This window comes from Microcaecilia unicolor, chromosome 6, assembly GCF_901765095.1.
Source record: "Microcaecilia unicolor chromosome 6, aMicUni1.1, whole genome shotgun sequence".
NCBI lineage: Eukaryota > Metazoa > Chordata > Amphibia > Gymnophiona > Siphonopidae > Microcaecilia > Microcaecilia unicolor.
The window spans coordinates 20,371,909-20,393,325 of NC_044036.1; the positions used below are offsets into that span (position 1 = coordinate 20,371,909).

General features: G+C 47.3%; 1 protein-coding gene across 2 annotated transcripts in view; it reads left to right on the forward strand.

The window, feature by feature from the left end:
* Positions 1-1,597: 1,597 nt before the first annotated feature.
* SLC5A9 (solute carrier family 5 member 9) overlaps positions 1,598-21,417 on the forward strand; it is a 100,966-nt gene continuing 81,146 nt past the window's right edge. Inside the window, exon 1 of one of the 2 annotated variants that reach the window (XM_030206705.1) lies at positions 1,598-1,685. The gene's annotated coding sequence lies outside the window, so the exon portion shown is untranslated. Of the gene's footprint in view, positions 1,686-16,939; positions 17,051-21,417 lie in introns of those variants that run through there. The other variant, XM_030206704.1, reaches the window with a different exon arrangement.

Sequence of the window (21,417 nt, forward strand, 5' to 3'; positions counted from 1 at the left end):
TTAATTGGAAAATGTTTAATAAGGAACCTAGAAACAAAAGACACGTCCCCCTTTTTTTAAACTTTGTTTTTATTAGGGTTTTGAAAATATTACAAAGAAAACACACTTTTGTACGAGTGGCCTAGTGGTTAGGGTGGTGGACTTTGGTCCTGGGGAACTGAGCAACTGAGTTTGATTCCCACTTCAGGCACAGGCAGCTCCTTGTGACTCTGAGCAAGTCACTTAACCCTCCATTGCCCCATGTAAGCCGCATTGAGCCTGCCATGAGTGGGAAAGCGCAGGGTACAAATGTAACAAAATAAAATAGATACTATTGGAGATTCTACATGGAATGTTGCTACTATTGGAGATTCTACATGGAATGTTGCTATTCCACTAGCAACATTCCATGTAGAAGGCTGCGCAGGCTTCTGTTTCTGTGAGTCTGACTTCCTGCACATACGTGCAGGACGTCAGACTCGCAGAAGCAGAAGCCTGCGCCGCCACATTGGTGATCTGCAAGGGCCGACTTCTACATGGAATGTTGGAACATTCCATGTAGAATCTCAAATAGTAGCAACAGTGGAGGAGTGGCCTGGTGGCCTAATGGTTAGGGTGGTGGACTTTGGTCCTGGGGAACTGAGGAACTGAATTCAATTCCCACTTCAGGCACAGGCAGCTCCTTGTGACTCTGGGCAAGTCACTTAACCCTCCATTGCCCCATGTAAGCTGCATTGAGCCTGCCATGAGTGGGAAAGCGTAGGGTACAAATGTAACAAAAAAATAATAATAATAACAACAACTCATTACACAGACTGTGATCCAATTTACAATGCTAGCGAGTATTTATCCCCCACCTCCCCCACCGTAGCACAATGAAGGAAAATAATCAGAAATGCATTAACAATTTATTCATCAAAAAGCTTCCAGTTGAGAAGGATTATTATAAGCATACTTAACTTCTTGATAGGTAATAACACACCTACAAGGAAAACTGACAAAAGACTCTTTATTTCAGTTGGCAAACTTCTTCATAATAAAAGTGTAAAGATATCCCAGAACAAAGTTTTGGTTGTTAAGTAGATTTGGACAGTACCACCAGACGGGGTGGGGGAGAGTTGCAGAGGATGGACCTTATAACTATACCCTTTTTTAGTACTACCAAGACGACTGCACTTAATTATTATTTTGTTTTGAACTTTGTTGTCACGTTGCAAGGAACTTTTTGTGCCAATGATTATTTGACACCTGAGCACTGTGAGTGCCGTTGTGGGGTCTGAGGCTTTTCCTCCTTCAGCACTAATTGTGTGTCTGTAGCACTGTGTTTTCTGGAGTCTGTTTGTGTTGTTTATTGGATATGTAATTACTCCAGTCCTCGCATAATTTTGTTGATTACGGTTTGTATCTTCTCCAGATCAGGGGTTGCGGCAACACAGGCTTGTTCTAAGCTAGGCATTGCACAACTAAGCAAACCTAACACCTGTGCCCGATGAGCACAACAGTTCCTTGAGAAAACAATACGCGCTTTTGACGGCTGGGCATCGCTTGCATCATTTTGCCAACGTGCATTCCGAGAGCTGTTGCTTTGAAATGTCAGATCTCAAGTGAAAGCAAACAAGAGCGAACAGAGTAGCAGAGGGACAGAAGCCTGAATCTACAAGAGAATCATAAATATTGCAAACTCTGAAGGAAACGAAGATGAAAAGGTACAGCGGGGGTTTTATTAACAACTGTTTATGGAACAGGTAAACTAGACCTGTTTTCGTTCATTGATGTTAGAACTTCTGTGGCAGGCATATGCTGCGGCCTTGCTGTGTTCACTTCCACTGGGAGGGGAGAGGTAGGCAGCTGCCTGTTTGCATTTCCCTCCTCTCTGACAGCTCCAGAGTAGACATAAAATTAGCTTGTTAAAGTCAGGCACTCTGGAGTTGTGTGTCACCCGGAATGCTCATTAGAATACTAATGAGCTCATTGTCAGTGGCGTAGCTAGCATACATGACACCCCCCCCCCCCCCACCCACTTGAAAAAAAATATTTTTAGCAATAATCATGAGGCTGATGTTATAACAAGGTGCCTATGTGAAAAGTCCAAAAAAAGTTCCTATTTAAAATAATAGTAATCGGAAATGCAATAAAATAAAAATAAAGACAATCAAAACCAGAATTCCATTCAAAATCACCATATAACAGAGATGAAATACTAAAAATATTTTGATGAAAATATCAGTAGCACCTTCATAGATAGATTGCCTGTCTAAGAAGACATACACAGGACCTGAAATCCCCGTCCTTATTTCCTGTGCATAAACCGCAGGAATCTGTTCCTTCCCTTCCCCACTGCTCGGTGCACTGCTCCTCTCACCTGATACTGCTTCTCCCCCCACCCCCGTTCCTTCACTCACCCTGGCCGCCCGGAAAGAGTAGGGATCCTCGAACAGCGCCCAGGTCCGCAGCTGCCAAGAGCGCCAGCAGCCACGAGGCCGTTGTTCCCGCCTCCACGTTGTTCAGCGCCTCCTCGGCCTCGCGGTGCTGCTGGTAGTTCATCCAGCATCAGGGCTCTGTCCACGTCCGTCTCGTCGATGCTCCAAAGGGCCAGCTTCTCCTCCTCGAACAGCGTTGGCTCAACCCGCTGTGAGCGAGGCAGCAAACGGCAGTACGTCACTGAAGGCCGGAAGTGGAAGGTGCACGACGGCCCCACGAGTGTGGAAGGGAACTCAACGGCGACACTGCGACACCCCCCCGACCGGTTGCACCTGGGGCGGACCGCCCCCACCGCCCCGCCCTTGCTACGCCACTGCTCATTGTAATACATTTGCACAGCACATGTTAGAGCCACGGAAAACCACTTCGCGCATTACTCGGTAAATAACGTTTGCCTTAGACTGGTTACGACCAGTCTAAAGCAAATGTTCCCAGCACGGTAAGGCCCTGATATTGCGCAGAACAACAATTACTGTAGATTGTGCTTAAGTCTTCACATGCAGTAGTAGATTAGGGGTGGGGGGAAGCTGAATACTTAAAAAGGTGAACATGCTGTCTTCCTAATTTCTTCTACTCGATTAGCAGATGTCTTACCTGACTTCTGAATTAAAAGGACCATCTGATTACAAGTTGCATTGGAAGGGGACAGAGGGGGGTGGGGAATATAGGCTCTTAACAAAGAACTCGGGAAGACGTATAGTTTCAATTAAAAAATAAAGTTTATTACAAGAGGGGTGGCGGAGCGTCTTTTTGGACGTGTAACTACGAACACGCGCGCTACGTGGTGCACCGCCACCGCTCTTGTGGAAAGAGAGAATTGTGAATTCCTATGTGCATTGTTTTCTGGTGTTTTAACCATCCAAGCAGCTGCTAAACCTTTGGAAGTCTCCTGAAGAAGGCGCTACGGCGCCGAAACACGGCTGTGTTGAGTCAACCTGTTGTAATAAACTTTATTTTTTAATTGAAACTATACGTCTTCCCCATAGTCTGTTAAGAGCCCATCTTCCCCACCCCCCTATGTTCCCTTTTAATTGTTTCGTGGGGATTAAGTGTACCTCCACACTTTGTATGGTACCCCCATACCTAGTGCGATATCTTTTAGGATTACAAATTGCATTGAGCCATACGGCTAAACAACTAAACAAAAGACACAATCTTTTGTGAAGATGCAGGTAATGGCTTCCGTATGAAACTCAGAAAGACGCTTACATTGACCTGAAGAGTATTTCATTTTCTCTGATCTGATTCCTGCTTGTGTTGACTGAGTGTGTGCTCTATATAGATGTCTAAACAAGTGAAAATTCCTCTTGGAGGAAGCCAATAAAATGCAGACGTTGTATTTCATTTTACGTTTAAGTGGAAATGGTGCATCTTGGTTGAGCGAATTGATCTATATTGGCATCACAGAAACTTGGTAATTTGGGGGAATATAGACTTTTAGGGGCCCTTTTACTAAGCTGTGTAAGTGTCTACATGTGCCCAATGCGCGCCAAAATAGAGTTACCGTCTGACTATTGCATGACTCTTGCGGTAATTTCAGTTTTGGCGCTCATCCGATACGCGCATTTGAAAAATATTTTTTTATTTTTGGGCGTGCATAACGGACGTGCACCAGGTGGCATTTGACACGTGTAGGTCATTACCGCTCGGATTCTTTACTGCTTAGTCAATGGCTGCCGGTAAGGCCTCAGACTCAAAATGGATGCGTGGCAATTTTCATTTTGCCACATGGCCATTTTCGGACCAAAAAAAGGGACTTTTTTACAGGAGCGCTAAAAAATGCATCGGCACATGCACAAAACCTCTGCCTACACTACCGCAAGCCATTTTCCAGCGCAGCTTAGTAAAAGGACCCCATAGAGGGGCATAATCAAAAGGGACGCCCAAGTTTTGCTGAGGATGTCCTCGCAAAACGTCCCGACGGAGGGGTGGGGAAACCTGTATTATAGAAGCAAGATGGAGCCCATCTTTCGTTTCGATAATACAGTCGGGGATGCCCAAATCTGGAAATTTAGGTCGACCTTAGAGATGGTGGTCCTTAGGTCATTTTTGAGATGGTCGTCCCCGATTTTCAGTGATAATGGAAACCTAGGACGCCCATCTCAAAAACGACCAAATCCAAGCCATTTGGTCATGGGAGGAGCCAGCATTCATAGTGCACTGGTCCCCCAGACATGCCAGGACACCAACTGGGCACCCTAGGGGGCACTGCAGTGGAATTCAGAAATTGCTTCCAGGTGCATAGCTCCCTTACCTTCAGTGCTGAGCCCCCAAAACCCACTCCCACAACTGTACACCACTACCATAGCCCTAAGGGGTGAAGGGAGGCACCTAGATGTGGGTACAGCAGGACCGCCAAGAGCCGGAGCCAGGCCCGGGACAAGGCCGCCCCCGGGCCCCCCCTACCCGAGTTCACCGCCCACCCGAGATCGCTGGCCCCCCCAGCCCACCCACCCGAGGTCGCCGGGCCCCCCTCCACCCGCTATCGGGCTGGGCCCTCGGAACTAACCTTAAGCCTCCTTTCAGTTCACAGCAAGCAGTGGCAGGGCAGACCTCTCCTCCTTCCTTCCGTGCCCCGCCCTCGCGGACGTTACGTCAGGTGAGGGCGGGACATGGAAGGAAGGAGTGGCCTGCCCTGCTGCTGCTTGCTGCGAAGTGAAAGTAGGCTTAAGGTTAGTTCTGGGAGTGACGGAGGGCGGGCCAGTCGGCGACAGAGGGCAGGCCAGGCGGCGGCACCAGGCCCCCCTGGAGGCCCGGGCTCAGGGAATTTTGTCCCCCCTGTCCCCCCCCTCTCGGCGGCCCTGGGGTACAGTGGGTTTCGGGTGGGTTTTGAAGGGCTCACATTTACCAGCACAAGTGTAACAGGTGTGGGGGGATGGGCCTGGGTCCGCCTACCTGAAGTGCACTGCACCCACTAAAACTGCTCCAGGGACCTGTATACTGCTGTCATGGAGCTGGCTATGACATTTGAGGCTGGCATAGAGGCTGGCAAACAAATTTAATTTTTTTTTTAGGGTTGGAGGGGGTTGGTGACTACTAGGGGAGTAAAGAGAGGTCATCCCTGATTCCCTCTGGTGGTCATCTGGTCAGTGTGGGCACCTTTTTGAGGCTTGGTCGTGAAAAAAATGGACCAAGAAAAGTCGGCCAATTCTTGTCAGAGACGCCCTTCTTTTTTCTGTTATCAGCCGAGGACGCCCATCTCTTAAGCACGCCCTAGTCTTACCTTCGCTACTCCTCCGACACGCACCCGGGAACTTTGGTCATCCTCGCAACGGACTGCAGTTGGGGCCGCCCAAAATTGGGTTTCGATTATGCTGATTTGGACGACCCTGAAAGAAGGAAGCCCATCTCCTGATTTGTGTCGAAAGACGGGAGTCCTTCTCTTTTGAAAATGCCACTGAATGTTTAAAAAAAAAAAACATGGAGAAAATTTTACAACTGGGGCTGAGCCAAGTGTATCCAAAGCCCTAGATCAGTGGCTTCCAAAACTAGTCCTGGAAACGTCCCAGCTAGTCAGGTTTTCAGGATATTTATTTATTTATTTATTAAATTTGTGTCCCACATTTTCCCGCACAGCAGTAGGCTCAATGTGGCTTACAGGTTCCGGAGAGGAGAGTACCAACTCCGGGAATAATTACAGAGTGGAAAATAAAGTAACAGTAGGTGAAAGGAAGCTGATAAGGTTCCGGAAAAGAGAATACAACTCTGGGACGAATATATAGTAGCATATAGAGAAAAGTAATTCCAATGAGGCTGATAATTCTCCGGGGATGAGACTACAGCTTCTAGTGAACAATACAGAGTAGGATAAGGGTAGAAGTAAACTTAATTATAACTGGAGTGGTAAAATTCGTACAGTATGAAGTAATAGGATTATGTGGAAGGGGTATTGTTCATTTCTTAGATCGAAAGATGCGATGCCCCGATTTATGAGAGAGATTTGCATACAGTAGAGGCAGTGTATGCAAATCTGTATCATGAACATTCGTTGTGGATATCCTGAAAACCTGACAGGCTGGGGTACCTCAGGCTTCTAAAATTACCCCAGAGAAGGAAGGATTCAAAATGCCATTTCTCTTTAAGTAGTAGTTAGAACATTCAGGAACTGCAGCCACAATTTAGGAGTCACCACAGCCAGAAATGAACAATTTAAATCAGCAAAGAGCATGGGGTAAAGCAAACAGAGCATGAGCCTTGGGTTTTTTTCAGGCAAATTATAGCCCCAGGGCAAGCAGTCAAGATGACTTCTTATTCTCACAATAAATCTCTGCAGGGATATATGCAAACAACCAGGAACTTAGTGCGTAACAAGTTAGCTCTGAGTAACCACAACAATCAATGACTGTAAATAGTAACATATAGTAACATAGTAGATGACGGCAGAAAAAGACCTGCATGGTCCATCCAGTCTGCCCACGATAAACTCATATGTGTATACCTTACCTTGATTTGTACCTGTCTTTTTCAGGGCACAGACCGTATAAGTCTGTCCAGCAGTATTCCCCGCCTCCCAACCACCAGTCCCGTCTCCCATCACCGGCTCTGGCACAGACCGTATAAGTCTGCCCTCCCCTATCCTCGCCTCCCAACCACCAACCCCTCTTCCCCCCACCTGCTCTGCCACCCAATTGTAGCTAAGGTTCTGAGGATCCATTCCTACTGCACAGGATTCCTTTATGCATATCCCACGCATGTTTGAATTCCGTTACCGTTTTCATCTCCACATCGCCATTTTACTTATACTGGGAACTGTTCTCTTCTCATACGTATGCTTGTTCTATGCTATCATGTCTTCCATATTCTCTATGTAATCACCAAGTATTATTTTCCAAACTGGAATGGCGAATGCCACAACGGTACAATGTAAGCCACATTGAGCCTGCAAAGAGGTGGGAAAATGTGGGATACAAATGTAACAAATAAATAAATAAATAACTAAGGAGGCATGACTGACTTCACTGAAGTTGCTTGTAATTCCTGGGAAAACTGAGGCGCTACTTGTCATACCGTCTGGAGTACTGCCAGCCATTGTAGAGCTGTAGAGTAGAAGTCATTACGGTCAAAGGCTGGTTTAAAAAAAAAAAAAGAGGTGCAGAATATTCTTATAAAAGAAAATAATTTGGGGTCTGCTAATTTTAACCTCTTTACAGTCCCTTCGCCAATCAAGATTTGACTGGAGGCTACACGTAAAAGTGCCTTCAGCTATCAGGTGCTGGTTTGGAGAAGGCCTCTTCCTGATGACTTATAAACCACTGAGATGCCAAGTTACCCAGTTCCAGGCTGGATTTCCGACCACCACATCCTGGTGCATTATGGCACTGTCAGCACTAAAGGATCAGGTACTACAAATCCCACACTGCTTTGGTATTTAAGTTCAAAGCCAAGACTGGCCCTGGAACTGGGTAGCTTGGCAGCTCTGGAACCAATGTAATATACACTGTGTTTAGGGCTCAAATTAAAGCCTGATTGTTTGCAGACTACTGTGTTAGGGTTGCTTGGTGCTTTTTTCTAGGAAAAAAAGAAGTACCAATACTCATCTAGAGCCGACTTTAGGGGAAGGGGGCAACTATCCATGGCTCCACCCCTAGAGTAACCACATCCTACAATAGTTGCATCCCTGCCACCAGTCGTGCAGCATATGAAATGAGATTGAAGGGGGGCAGACTCAAGAAAAATGTCAGGAAGTATTTTTTCACGAAGAGAGTAGTGGATGCTTGGAATGCCCTCCCGCGGGAGGTGGTGGAAATGAAAACGGTAACGGAATTGCTTAAAGGAATCCTGTGCAGAAGGAATGGATCCTCAGGAGCTTAGTCAAGATCGGGTGACAGAGCCGGTGGGGGCAGGTGGGGCTGGTGGTTGGGAGACAGGGATAGTGCTGGGCAGACTTATACGGTCTGTGCCGGAGCCGGTGGCGGGAGGCGGGGACAGTGTTAGGCAGACTTGTACGGTCTGTGCCAGAGCTGGTGGTTGGGAGGCGGGGCTGGTGGTTGGGAGGCGGGGATAGTGCTGGGCAGACTTATACCAGAGCCGGTGGAACAGAAGCAGAAGCCTGCGCGGCCACATTGGTGACTGCAAGGGCCGGCTTCTACATGGAATGTAACAAAAATAAAATAGATACTATTGGAGATTCTACATGGAATGTTGCTATTCTACTAGCAACATTCCATGTAGAAGGCTGTGCAGGCTTCTGTTTCTGTGAGTCTGACGTCCTGCACGTATGTGCAGGATGTCAGACTCGCAGAAGCCTGCGCGGCCACATTGGTGATCTGCAAGGGCCGACTTCTAGTGGAATAGCAACATTCCATGTAGAATCTGAAATAGTAGCAACAGTGGAGGAGTGGCCTAGTGGTTATTGTGGTGGAACTGAGGAACTGAGTTCGATTCCCACTTCAGGCACAGGCAGCTCCTTGTGACGCTGGGCAAGTCACTTAACCCTCCGTTGCCCCATGTAAGCCGCATTGAGCCTGCCATGAGTGGGACAATGCAGTGTACCAATGTAACAAAAATAAAAAAATAAATTTAGAAGCTTATCTGATATTCCATAAATTACTAAAGGCTGTTCTATTAAGTAAATATTTTATCAAAAGCCAATAGACTAATGTTTTCATCTGTCCTATTTGTTTCAGCATAACCAATACTCTAGCCCAGCTTCACGACAAACACACAATTATTCCTAATATGTTATAATTCATTACCTGACTGTATCATATTTGCTTGAATGTAAGCCAAATTGAACCTGAGCTTGTTCGGAATAATGTGGGATACAAATGTTTTGATAATAATAATAATTGCCCCGATGACCTGAAGGTGTCTGTTAGTCATAAGCTTTTCAGATTCGTCCTTTCCACACTGAGCACACCACCCGAACTCTCGTCCACGCTCTCATTACCTCTTGCCTCGACTACTGCAACTTGCTCCTTACTGGCCTCCCACTCAGCCATCTATCCCCCCTTCAATCCATTCAGAACTCTGCCGCACGTCTCATATTCCGCCAGAACCGATGTACTCATATCACCCCTCTCCTCAAGTCACTCCACTGGCTTCCGATCAGATACCGCATCCAATTCAAGCTTCTTCTCCTTACTTACAAGTGCACCCGGTCTGCTGCTCCTCACTACCTCTCTACCCTCATCTCCCCCTACGTTCCTGCCCGTAACCTCCGCTCACATGACAAATCCCTCCTCTCAGTACCCTTCTCCACCATTGCCAACTCCAGGCTCCGCTCATTTTCCCTTGCTTCACCCTATGCCTGGAATAGTCTTCCTGAATCCCTACGCCAAGCCCCCTCCCTAACCATCTTCAAATCCTTGCTTAAAGCTCACCTCTTCAATGCTGCTTTCGGAACCTAACCTTTCGAACATATAGGTTGCCCCAATCTGTCTGACCTTTCAGATTATCTGTACATTTGTCTTTTAGATTGTAAGCTCTTCGAGCAGGGACTGTCCTTCCATGTTAAATTGTACAGCGCTGCGTAACCCTAGTAGCGCTTTAGAAATGTTAAGTAGTAGTAGTAGTAGATTCAAAATCTAGGAGCAGCTACAGCTGAAAGCAAGCAAACTGTTATGGACCGTAGGGTCACCCAGTCCAAATGTAACTGATGAAACCTTCCAAAGGTACACCACAAGTTTTTGTAGCTAATCAAGCAGAGATTGGTAAGTGCTACATTTAAAAACAAAAAAAAATCCCCTGTAACATTTTTAGAAAGTAAAGTAAAGGGTAATATATTTGATACGCCACCTTTCCGTGGTATAACCACAGTGGTTTATATATATTATTATGCAGGTTCTTTCTCTGTCCCTAGGAAGTGTAGTAATGTCTCCATGCAGCAAAGTGAATGACAGTACGGAAAGCAGAGAGGCTGTCAGGGGGGCTGTAAGGTCTAAGTAGGACATCTTAGCATTTTTCCTTCAGATCAGGTCACTGCTTCATAGGATCACTGCAGTATTTCACAGAAGAACATACTGGATCAGACCAATGGTCCATCTAGACCAGTGTCCTGCTTCCAACAGTGGCCAATCCGGGTCACAAGAACCTGGCAAAACCCCAAAGATTAGCAACAATCCCTGCTCCCAAGCCCAGGGCGAGCAGTGGCTTCCCCAATACCTCTCTCAATAGCACATTAGAGACTTTTCCTCCAGGAACTTGTCCAACCTTTTTTTTTTAAATCCAGATACGCTAACTGCTATTACCACATCCTCTGGCAATGTTTCCGAGCTTAACGATTCGATGAGTGAAAAAAATATTTCCTCCGGTTTGTTCTAGAGTATTTCCTTGGAGTTACCATTGATCGAAACCTCACACTCGATGTTCACGTGAAGAACATAACGAAAAAGATGTTCCACTCCATGTGGAAACTCAAAAGAGTAAAACCTTTCTTCCCGAGATATATCTTCCGTACCCTGGTACAGTCAATGGTAATAAGTCATTTGGACTACTGTAACGCCTTGTACGCTGCCTGCAAAGAACAGACTATCAAAAAACTCCAAACAGCCCAGAATACCGCCGCCAGACTCATATTTGGAAAAACTAAATATGAAAGTGCAAAACCCCTAAGAGAGAAACTTCACTGGCTCCCACTCAAGGAACGCGTAGCGTTCAAGATCTGCACGGTTGTACACAAAATCATTCACGCAGACGCCCCAATCTACATGCTAAACCTTGTGGACCTGCCTCCCAGAAACGCCATAAGATCATCCCGCAAATTTCTCAATCTACACTTCCCCAGCTGTAAAGGTCTGAAATACAAGCTGGTACACGCCACCACCTTCTCCTACATGAGCACGCAGTTGTGGAATGCCTTACCTACAGCCCTGAAAGCTATTGACGAAATAACTACATTCCGCAAATCTTTGAAGACACATCTCTTCAACAAGACCTACAAAGAGAACCCTTAGCCTTACTAAACTACCTCACCAATCTACTCAGTTATTAAAGTCCACTTTTTATCCTGCCTAACACCTTCCCTTACTTAACCTTTGTACAATACTAATTGTATCTGATAACATGGAATGATAACCAAACCCTGTAAGCCACAATGAGCCTGCAAATAGGTGGGAAAATGTGGGATACAAATGCAATAAATAAATAAATAATAAATAAATAAATAATTTCATTGAATGTGTCCTAGTTTGTATACTTTTTGAAAGAGTAAAACATTAATTCACTTTTACCCGTTCTACAGCAGTCAGGATTTTGTAAAACTCTATTGTATCCCCCATCAGCTGTCTGTTTTCCTAATAATTCCTAGTATATTGTTTGCTTTTTTGGCCACTGCCGCACACTGAGTAGAAGATTTCAGAGTATTGTCTACATTGACACCTAGATCTTTTTCTTGGTTGGTGATTCCAGTGGCGTTCCTAGGGGGGCTGACACCCGGGGCGGATCACCCCCCCCCCCCCCGGAACAGCGCGACGCCCCCCCCCCCCCCCCCCGGCGAAAGAACCCCTGATTCCCCGGCAAAAGACACCCCCCCCCCCGGTGCACGCCGCTAGGGGGGTGCCGCGCACCTGCCGGCTCTTCGTTTTCATGCTCCCTCTGCCCCAGAACAGGAAGTAACCTGTTCCGGGGCAGAGGGAGCATGAAAACGAAGAGCCGGCAGGCGCACGGCACCCCCCAGCGGCATGCACCCGGGGCGGACCGCCCCCACCTTGGTACGCCACTGGGTGACTCCTATGGTGGACCCTAGCATCAGGTAACTATGATTTGGATTATTCTTCTCAATGTTCATCACTTTGCATTTGTCCACATTAAATCTCATCTTCATAAAAGCAGTTTGGATCAGTGAAGACCCCAGAGACACTGAATCCAGAGCAGAATGAGCCCCCCCCCCCCCCCCCCCAGTGCAAAGAATAGGCTGGTTAGAGACAATCCTTGATATCCCTCAGCCCTAAGTAAAGCTACTCAGCCGGATTTAATTTGCACATCTTAAGACCTAAATCTCTTCTGCTCAGACTGCTGGGCTAAGGCTTCAGGAGGAGAGTGTTTGCACAGATTTCATAGCATTTCAAAACAGCAGAATGCATTGATTATGTAGAGAATCCTGCTAGTGCTTACCACAAGGCTAGTCATTGGTTGAGTTGCATAGCTCTATCTGTAAGTTGGCTGCCTTTCACCCTGAAACAGTAGCGTAGCCAGACCTCAATTTTTGGGTGGGCCTGGGGGTGGACTGGGTGGGCATGACCCACATATTTCCTCTCTGTCCATCCCCCTCCCGTAAAGATAAATACCTGGGCTGGCGGGGATTTCCGGGCCCTGCCAGCTGAAGAATCTTCTGGAGGCCCCCCAAGGCTTGAGAAGTCTCTTCCCTGCGCCAGTCACCAGCGTGGCGGGAAGCAGCGTTCAGCAGCGTTGCCTGCATGCCTTTTTAAAATAATTTGTCTCCCCAGACTCCGCTGCATTTACTTCTTCGCCCGTCGCAAAGTGCTGTCGTTTGCACAGGCAGCTCCACTCCCCTTTGTCGCGTCCATCCGGCCCTCTCTGATCCACTTCCTGTAGTGGATATGTAGAGCCAGATGGACGCGGTAAAGGGGAGCAGAGCTGCCTGTGTGAACGGCAGCGCTTTGCGATGGGCCAAGAAGTAAATGCAGCGGAGCCTGGGGAGACGAATTATTTTAAAAAGGCAGGCAGGCAACGCTGCTGAACGCTGCTTCCCGGACTCGGCGGAGCAGCGGGAGAAAAGGCAGCGACAGCAGCAGGATGTTGGATGGGCGGGCCTGGAGGGAAAGTGGCTGGGCCTGGGCCCGTCCAGGCTCGCCCGTGGCTACGCCCCTGCTGAAAGTCACAGTTTCGTCCAAGGTTGGCTTGTGCAGGACTGGAAAGAAATATACTGAGAAACTTACAGTGAGATGTCTAGTTGGATGGGTAGAACATTTTTGGAAGGCAGGAGAAAAGGTTCCAAGGTATGTGTACCAGGGGCTTAGCTGCTATGGGGCCACGGGGGCCTGGGCCCCCGTAAATTTGGCCCTGGACCCCCCTGCCGACGCCCCTCTCAACCCCCCCCCCCCGCCATCGCCGTCTGTACCTTTGCTGGCGGGGGACCCCAATCCCCGCCAGCCAAAGTCTTCTTCCCGTGTTTGGTTTCTTCCGAGTCTGACGTCCTGCTGCACGTACAACGTGCAGGACGTCAGACTCACAGAAACAGAACGAAGGAAGAAGACTTTGGCTGGCGGGGGTTGGGGTCCCCCGCCAGCAAAGGTACAGATGGCGACGGATGGCGGGTGGGTCGAGGCGGGGGTCAAACTTGTTGGAGGTGGTGCTGGTGGTGGCAGGGGGTGTCGGCGATGGCGGCGGGGGGGGGGGGGGGGTCGGCGGCACAGGGGGGTGTACTGGCTGCGTTTATGCTATTCACTTTGTACCAAAATAAAGAAAAATATCACAGAATAAGTTTAAAGGAATCAGAGAGTTAGAAGTGGTTTTTTATTCTTACCAGCACAGCTTCAGATATCAGTTTGAAAGTCTTGGGAAAATATCACATGTACAGAATCTCAGTTAGAAAAATATCATCACATGTACAGAATCTAATATCAATAGCTTAGGTAATAATAATAAGCAATCAGACTAATTTGATAAGGAACAATTGTAAGGAGAACAAGGAAAATCAGAGAGAGAGAGAGATCAGCACATGTTATCTGGAAGTATGGAGAGAGAGAGAGAAACAGAGAGATCACAGGTGTTTCCTGAGACCAGGCTTTCTTAGAGAGAGAGAGAGAGAGAGAGAGAGAGAGAGAGAGAGGGGTCACATGTTATCTGAAAACATGTAGGGATCAGCACATGTTATCTGGAAGTATGGAGAGAGAGAGAGAAACAGAGAGATCACAGGTGTTTCCTGAGACCAGGCTTTCTTAGAGAGAGAGAGAGAGAGAGAGAGAGGGGTCACATGTTATCTGAAAACATGTAGGGATCAGCACATGTTATCTGGAAGTATGGAGAGAGAGAGAGAAACAGAGAGATCACAGGTGTTTCCTGAGACCAGGCTTTCTTAGAGAGAGAGAGAGATAGAGAGAGAGAGGGGTCACATGTTATCTGAAAACATGTAGGGATCAGCACATGTTATCTGGAAGTATGGAGAGAGAGAGAGAAACAGAGAGATCACAGGTGTTTCCTGAGACCAGGCTTTCTTAGAGAGAGAGAGAGAGAGAGAGAGGGGTCACATGTTATCTGAAAACATGTAGGGATCAGCACATGTTATCTGGAAGTATGGAGAGAGAGAGAGAAACAGAGAGATCACAGGTGTTTCCTGAGACCAGGCTTTCTTAGAGAGAGAGAGAGAGAGAGAGAGAGAGAGAGAGAGAGAGAGGGGGGGGTCACATGTTATCTGAAAACATGTAGGGATCAGCACATGTTATCTGGAAGTATGGAGAGAGAGAGAGAAACAGAGAGATCACAGGTGTTTCCTGAGACCAGGCTTTCTTAGAGAGAGAGAGAGATAGGTCACATGTTATCTGAAAACATGTAGAGATCAGCACAAGTTATCTGAAAGTATGGAGAGAGAGAGAGAGAGAGAGAGCAGGAAATATATCAGTGGTTCTGAGGTGAGATAAAATATAAAGAAAGGAGAGGATAGTTCTCTGTTATAAAGAAATAGTTCTTACCAGAAGCAATGCAGAAATAAAGAAGGGAAATTATATTTCCTGGAGAATAGCCAATTAGCAAGGATGCCCTGAATCAGGACAGAGAAAAGTCTCCTGCAAAATATGGCTAATTCTGAAGATTTCTTTGTGTGCAGGTATTCTTATAGAAAAAGTGATGTCGTCACCTCTCCCCCCTCCTACACCAATCGAAGGTAGCATAGGTGTCCTGCCAACACCCTATTGGTACATTTGACCTTGACCATCTTGTAACTGAAGAAAAGATGTGTATTCCAGATACTGGGCTGCCCCCAATCAAACCTTATCCCTTAGACCTTAGCATCCCACCATCTGCCTAACCATTTCCCATTCTAACCTTCCCTCAGCATTTGCCCTAGGGTCAGCTTTGGTACCCCTTACTGCTGCCTAAGTCAGTGTCATTATCCGAAATGGCACCAATGACCCTTACCAGTAGTCTCAAAACACTATCACTAGGGGTCATCCTTCTATAGTGCCGTGAGACTATCGCTAGTGATCACGAGCACCATTTTGGATGAAGGTTCCAAAGGCAGCAAGTGGGATTGTGGTCACCCGAGAATAGCCTGATACCATGCTGACCCCTGGGTAAGTCCCGGGGGAGAGTCAGGAATTGGGGAAAAGACTGGGCTCTGGAAGGGGAAGATGCTAAAGTCTAAGGGGTGAGGTTTGGGGAAGGGGGCAAGCTGATTATTCTGGCATCCCGTCTGGTCAGGGGTTGGGCCTGTCATTGGAGGTCTGAATGGTATCATGGGGGAGGGGTATGAATTTTGTCAGGGGGGTTGGAGGGCTGTGGATTTTGTCAGGAGGGTTCAGAATGGTGTTAAGGAGTCTGGATTTTGTCGGGAGGAGAATTGGAATGATGTCATGGAGTTCTGGATTTTGTGAGGAGGGCTTTGGGATGGTGTCAAGGGGACTTAGGATGGTATTGGAGGGGTCCAAGTTCCGCATGAGGGGGGCAAGATATGGTTGTTCCATCCTAGCCAGCTGGCATTATGACAGTACCCAGGGTGCTTTACACATGCCTGAGCCCATAATTCGGAAGGCCCTCACTCTTGGCCCAGGCATGTAACATGGTGTGTGTGCCCTGTATGGAAAATGTAGGGTAGCTGAGTAGCATGCCCCCTGCATTCACCACTTAGTTTTGCACCTACCATGTGTTAATTTTTGCAGTAAACATTTGGTAAGTACAAAACTTACCTCACTTTAGTAAAATAGCCCTCAGTTAGCCCAGGCATTGTAGCAATGGTCCCCACCAGTGGCCAGGTATAGCATTTCTTCAGGAACCATGCAATCATGGCCTTAAATCTGGCCACAGTTTGTCAGGATTGCCCAGTTTTTGGTACCCCTTCCTCACGGGTACTTTGATTGCTGCCTTTGCATCATTCCCGCCCCCAATTGGTCCAGAAAGCAGAAATGCTCAAATCCAGGCCCTCCCCATTGAGGTTTGCCACTGAGTTGACATAGGATATCATAGCTACTGTGTTAGTAGGGTGTGTAGTCACATGCATGCTTAATCCTCTGGTGTTCCTCAAGCCATTGTCTTATCCAGTGTTTGAACTGTGTGTACTCTTTGTAGAATGCCTTAGGGCACTGACTGTTATTGCTTAACTCCTCTGAATAAATGGTGAAGGCTGGTCTAGCCACAAATCAAGCACAGTTATTGAAATTCAATGTGTGGAGGGGGGTAGAGGAGGGAAGGTTGCCATCCCCGCCTCCCCACACACACCCTCAGTTCTCATTTGATCTCCAAACAGGTCTGTCTGCTCGGAAGAGTAATGTATGATATCTGAAAAGGGGAGGGCCCTAATTATTACATAAGGAACGTGTATAAAAACTCTTCGAAGGGGTTCATAGCCTTTTAATCTTTCCTTTCTGGTGTCTGGAAGGCTTAAGGAGAGTCTGAGTCTGTTCTGTTGGGCTGCTGCTCTGGTCTGATAAGCTTGTGGGGAGAAGAAGTGTCTAGAAGGTCCCTTCATCCATGGGAGGTATGGAGACGCCTGTTCCCAAATGCACTGCTTTGAAGGTTGGAAGTATGATTTGCAATAATCCACAGGAAAAGAGAGGACTCCACCTTAACCAGGATGGAACTAGGCTGCTGCTGAATGAGGGGGGGGGGGGGGGGGGAATGTGAGCCAACAGTTGCTCAGGAGTGTATTTATTTATGTAGATTTGCTCACACCTTTTTCAGTAGTAGCTCAAGGTGAGTTACATTCAGGTACTCTGGGTATTTCTCTGTGTATGGCTCAGGGGCCCTTCTACTAAGCTGCTAAGCGTCTACGCGTGCCTAACACCCATCAAAGTGGAGTTACCGCCCAGCTACTGCATGGATCTTGTGGTATTTTAATTTTTGGCATGCGTCCGATACGTCCGTCCAAAAAATAATTTTTAATTCCAGACGCATATATTGGATGTGCGCCAAGTGGCGTTTGTAAATAATTGCGTGTTCCCATACTAACTACTCTGACCTCGCATCGCAAGAAGTCATGAGCAAAGATGTTTTGGCTAGTGGAAGATAGCAGTAGGTCAGGTGCAAGTAGGATGAGAACATCCAAAGGGGTGGCTGGAGGAAGGCTTGGGAACACGTGAAGTCATTCTTATCAACTGATAAGGGCCAAAGAGTTCTGGTGAGAAAGTTAGGGTCCATAGGGATAAATAGAGCCAGAAGGGTATAAAAAGGGCAGTCTGAAGGGCATCAGGGCAGAAGGCTGGAGAGAGAGGACAGACTGCACCTGCCGTGTCGTGAAGTGCTATTCCACCATGTTCCAGATATGAATGCCTACTTGCCTGTGCTGCCTTTGGGTAAGATACTGATGCTAATAAACCATATTATTATATCTGCCGACTACTGGGTGTCTTTCTGATTATGAAGCTTATTAGTGCCCAGACTGTGAAGAACAGTCTGAGCAGATGCGAGGTCAGAGTAGTCAGTATCGGAACACGCAATTATTTACACGTTTGAGGCGTATAGGTTACCACGTGAAACTTTACCGCTAGATCAATGGCTGGCGGTAAGGTCTCAGACCCAAAATGGACACGAGGCAATTTTCATTTTGCCGCACATCCATTTTCGACAAAAAGTTTTTAAAAAGGCTTTTTTTTTTGCAGCTGTGCTGAAAAATGATTCTGCGCACACCCAAAACATGCACCTACACTACCGCAGGACATTTTTCAGCGCACCTTAGTAAAAGGACCCCTAAGGGAGGTATCCTTGAAGGATAATATTATAACAGGACATTTAGGGAATCCCAACAGAGAGGTTTCAACAAATGTGAAAGAAAGCCAGGAGTATTTAAGGGTAGAACCAATGGCGTACCAAGGGTGGGGTGGTGGGGGCGGTGGGGGGGGGTGCTCCACTGGTACCCCAGTCCCCACCTGCCTACCAGCTCCGTGTCGCCAGACGACCCTCTTCTCCTGCCACCCGGCACCTGACCCAGCCTTTAAAAAAAATCTCTGATGCAGCGGCGTGGCGCCTCGCGTCTGCTCTGTGTGTAAAGGAAGAAAAATAGCCTCATCGGCCAGCCTTCCCTCACTGTGTCCCGCCCTCACGGAAATAGGAAGTTACATCAGAGGGCGGGACACTGTGAGGGAAGGCTGGCTGACGTGGTGATTTTTTCTCCTTTACACGCAGAGCAGACGCGAGGCGCCACGCCACCACTTCAGAGATTTTTTTTAAGGCTGGGTCAGGTGCCGGGTGATAAGAGAAGAGGGTCGTCTGGCAACACAGAGCTGGTAGGCAGGTGGGGACTGGGTCAGGGAGGGGGGCTCAGATGGGAGGAGGGGGGCTCAGATGGGAGAAGGGGGCTGGAACTGGGGTCTGAAAAGGAGGCAGAATGGGGCTATGCCTGGTACAGGTGGGAGAATGGTTCTGGGGCTGAAAAGGGGGGCCCTAATGCAAAGCATGTGGATGAAGGGGACTGGAACTGTGGGTTGAAAAGGAGGGTAGGTAGGATAAGGGGGCCAGTACTGGAACTGAGGGCTGAGAAGGGGCAGGGGCTGAAACTGAGGGGACTGGGGGCTGAAAAGGGGACAGGGAGAAGTGGCTGGGGCTGAAGCTCGGCACTGGTGGGAGAAAAGGGCTGGGGCTGAAACTGGGGACTGGTGTGGGGACTGGGGGCTAAAAAGGGAGGACAGGGAGAAGTGGCTGGGGCTGAAGCTCGGGACTGGTGGAAGAAAAGGGCTGGGGCTGAAACTGGGGACTGATGGGATAGTGGGGCTGAAACTGGGGGCTGAAAAGGGGGGCAGGTGGGAGATGTGGGCTGGAGCTGGAACTAGGGGCAGGTGGGATAATGGGGCTAGAATTGGGGGCTGAAAAGAGTGGGCAGAGAGAGAGGGGACAGATCCTGGATGGAAGGGGGAGCGAGAGGGAGGGCAGACCCTGGATGGAAGGGGGAGCGAGAGGGAGGGCAGACCCTGGATGGATGGGAGAGGGAGGACAAATGGTAGATTGAAGGGGCAGAGAGAAAGGGCAGACAGTGGATGGAAGGGGGAAAGTGAGAGGGCAGACGGGCAGGTGGTGGATGGAAGGGACAGAGATAGAGGGCAGATGATGGATGGAAGGGGCAGAGATAGAGGGCAGATGATGGATGGAAGGGGCAGAGATAGAGGGCAGATGTGGATGGAAAGGGCAGAGATAGAGGGCAGATGATGGATGGAAGGGACAGAGATAGAGGGCAGATGATGGATGGAAGGGGCAGAGATAGAGGGCAGATGTGGATGGAAAGAGCAGAGATAGAGGGCAGATGATGGATGGAAGGGGCAGAGATAGAGGGCAGATGATGGATGGAAAGGGCAGGGAGAGAGGGCAGACATTGGATGGAGGGGACAGCAGAGAGGGCAGATGGAAGGAAGACAGTGAAAAGAAGATGAGGAAAGCAGAAACCAGAGACAACAAACTGTAAATAAAATATATATATTTATTTTTTTGCTTTAGGATATAGTATTGTAGCTGTGTTAATAAATATTTATATAGAACATGTACATAAGGTAATCTTTTTATTGGACTAATTTTAATACATTTTACTTTCGGAGAACAAACCCCCCTTCCTCAGGTCAGGATAGGATACTGTAACAGCACTATACTGTATTGACCTGAGGAAGGAGGTTTTGGCCTCTGAAAGCTAAATGTATTAGTCCAATAAAATTATATTATTTGTTTTATTTCTATTTGTTAATTCGTAAAGTGGTGATTGGTATTTGTTAGTTTTTTTCAAATTTACATCTACTGTCTTTATATTTTGCATAGTACTAGGAGACATTTTCTGATTCTGTGGTACTGCATTGTATGCAGAGTCTGGCATTGGGGGTTCAGTTTAATTTTTGTCTAAATAGAAAGTTTATGATTACTTATTCTATAGTGGATTAGGGTGTATCTGTGTTTGTGAAAAAGACATGGCTTTCAGTTGGCATTGACTGTGCAGGATTGACGATCTGTACTAATCTGTCTGGTTTCGTTGTACAATAGGTGAATTGATGTTCTGGTGCTCACTGTAGTGTTTAAGATGCTTTCCTTTTCCTTGTGTGACTCATAGAAATTACTGCTTATGGTATGGTAGAATTGCTCTATAGGTCCTGAGTGTTTTGTATTCTCGGTATGCCTAGTACTGGATTTTGGAGGGGGGTGTTAAAAAATGACCAGCCCCGGGTGTCAACTACCCTAGGTATGCCACTGGGTAGAACAGAGCAAAAGTTGCAAATTAACCCTGTTAAGTTCTAAGCATCTTCTAGATGCAAGAAACAAACACACTATGAAGTGGCTGTATACAAATGATAGAAGCATAAAAAATAAGATAGGAAAGTTACAGTATATGGCACTAAATGCAGAGGTAGATATAATAGCTATCTCAGAGATCTGGTACATAAGTACATAAGTAATGCCACACTGGGAAAAGACCAAGGGTCCATCGAGCCCAGCATCCTGTCCACGACAGCGGCCAATCCAGGCCAAGGGCACCTGGCGAGCTTCCCAAACGTACAAACATTCTATACATGTTATTCCTGGAATTGTGAATTTTTCCCAAGTCCATTTAGTAGCGCTTTATGGACTTGTCCTTTAGGAAACCGTCCAACCCCTTTTTAAACTCTGCTAAGCTAACCGCCTTCACCACTTTCTCCGGCAACGAATTCCAGAGTTTAATTATACGTTGGGTGAAGAAAAATTTTCTCCGATTTGTTTTGAATTTACTACACTGTAGTTTCATCGCATGCCCCCTAGTCCTAGTATTTTTGGAAAGCGTGAACAGATGCTTCACATCCACCTGTTCCACTCCACTCATTATTTTATATACCTCTATCATGTCTCCCCTCAGCCGTCTCTTCTCCAAGCTGAATAGCCCTAGCCTCCTTAATCTTTCTT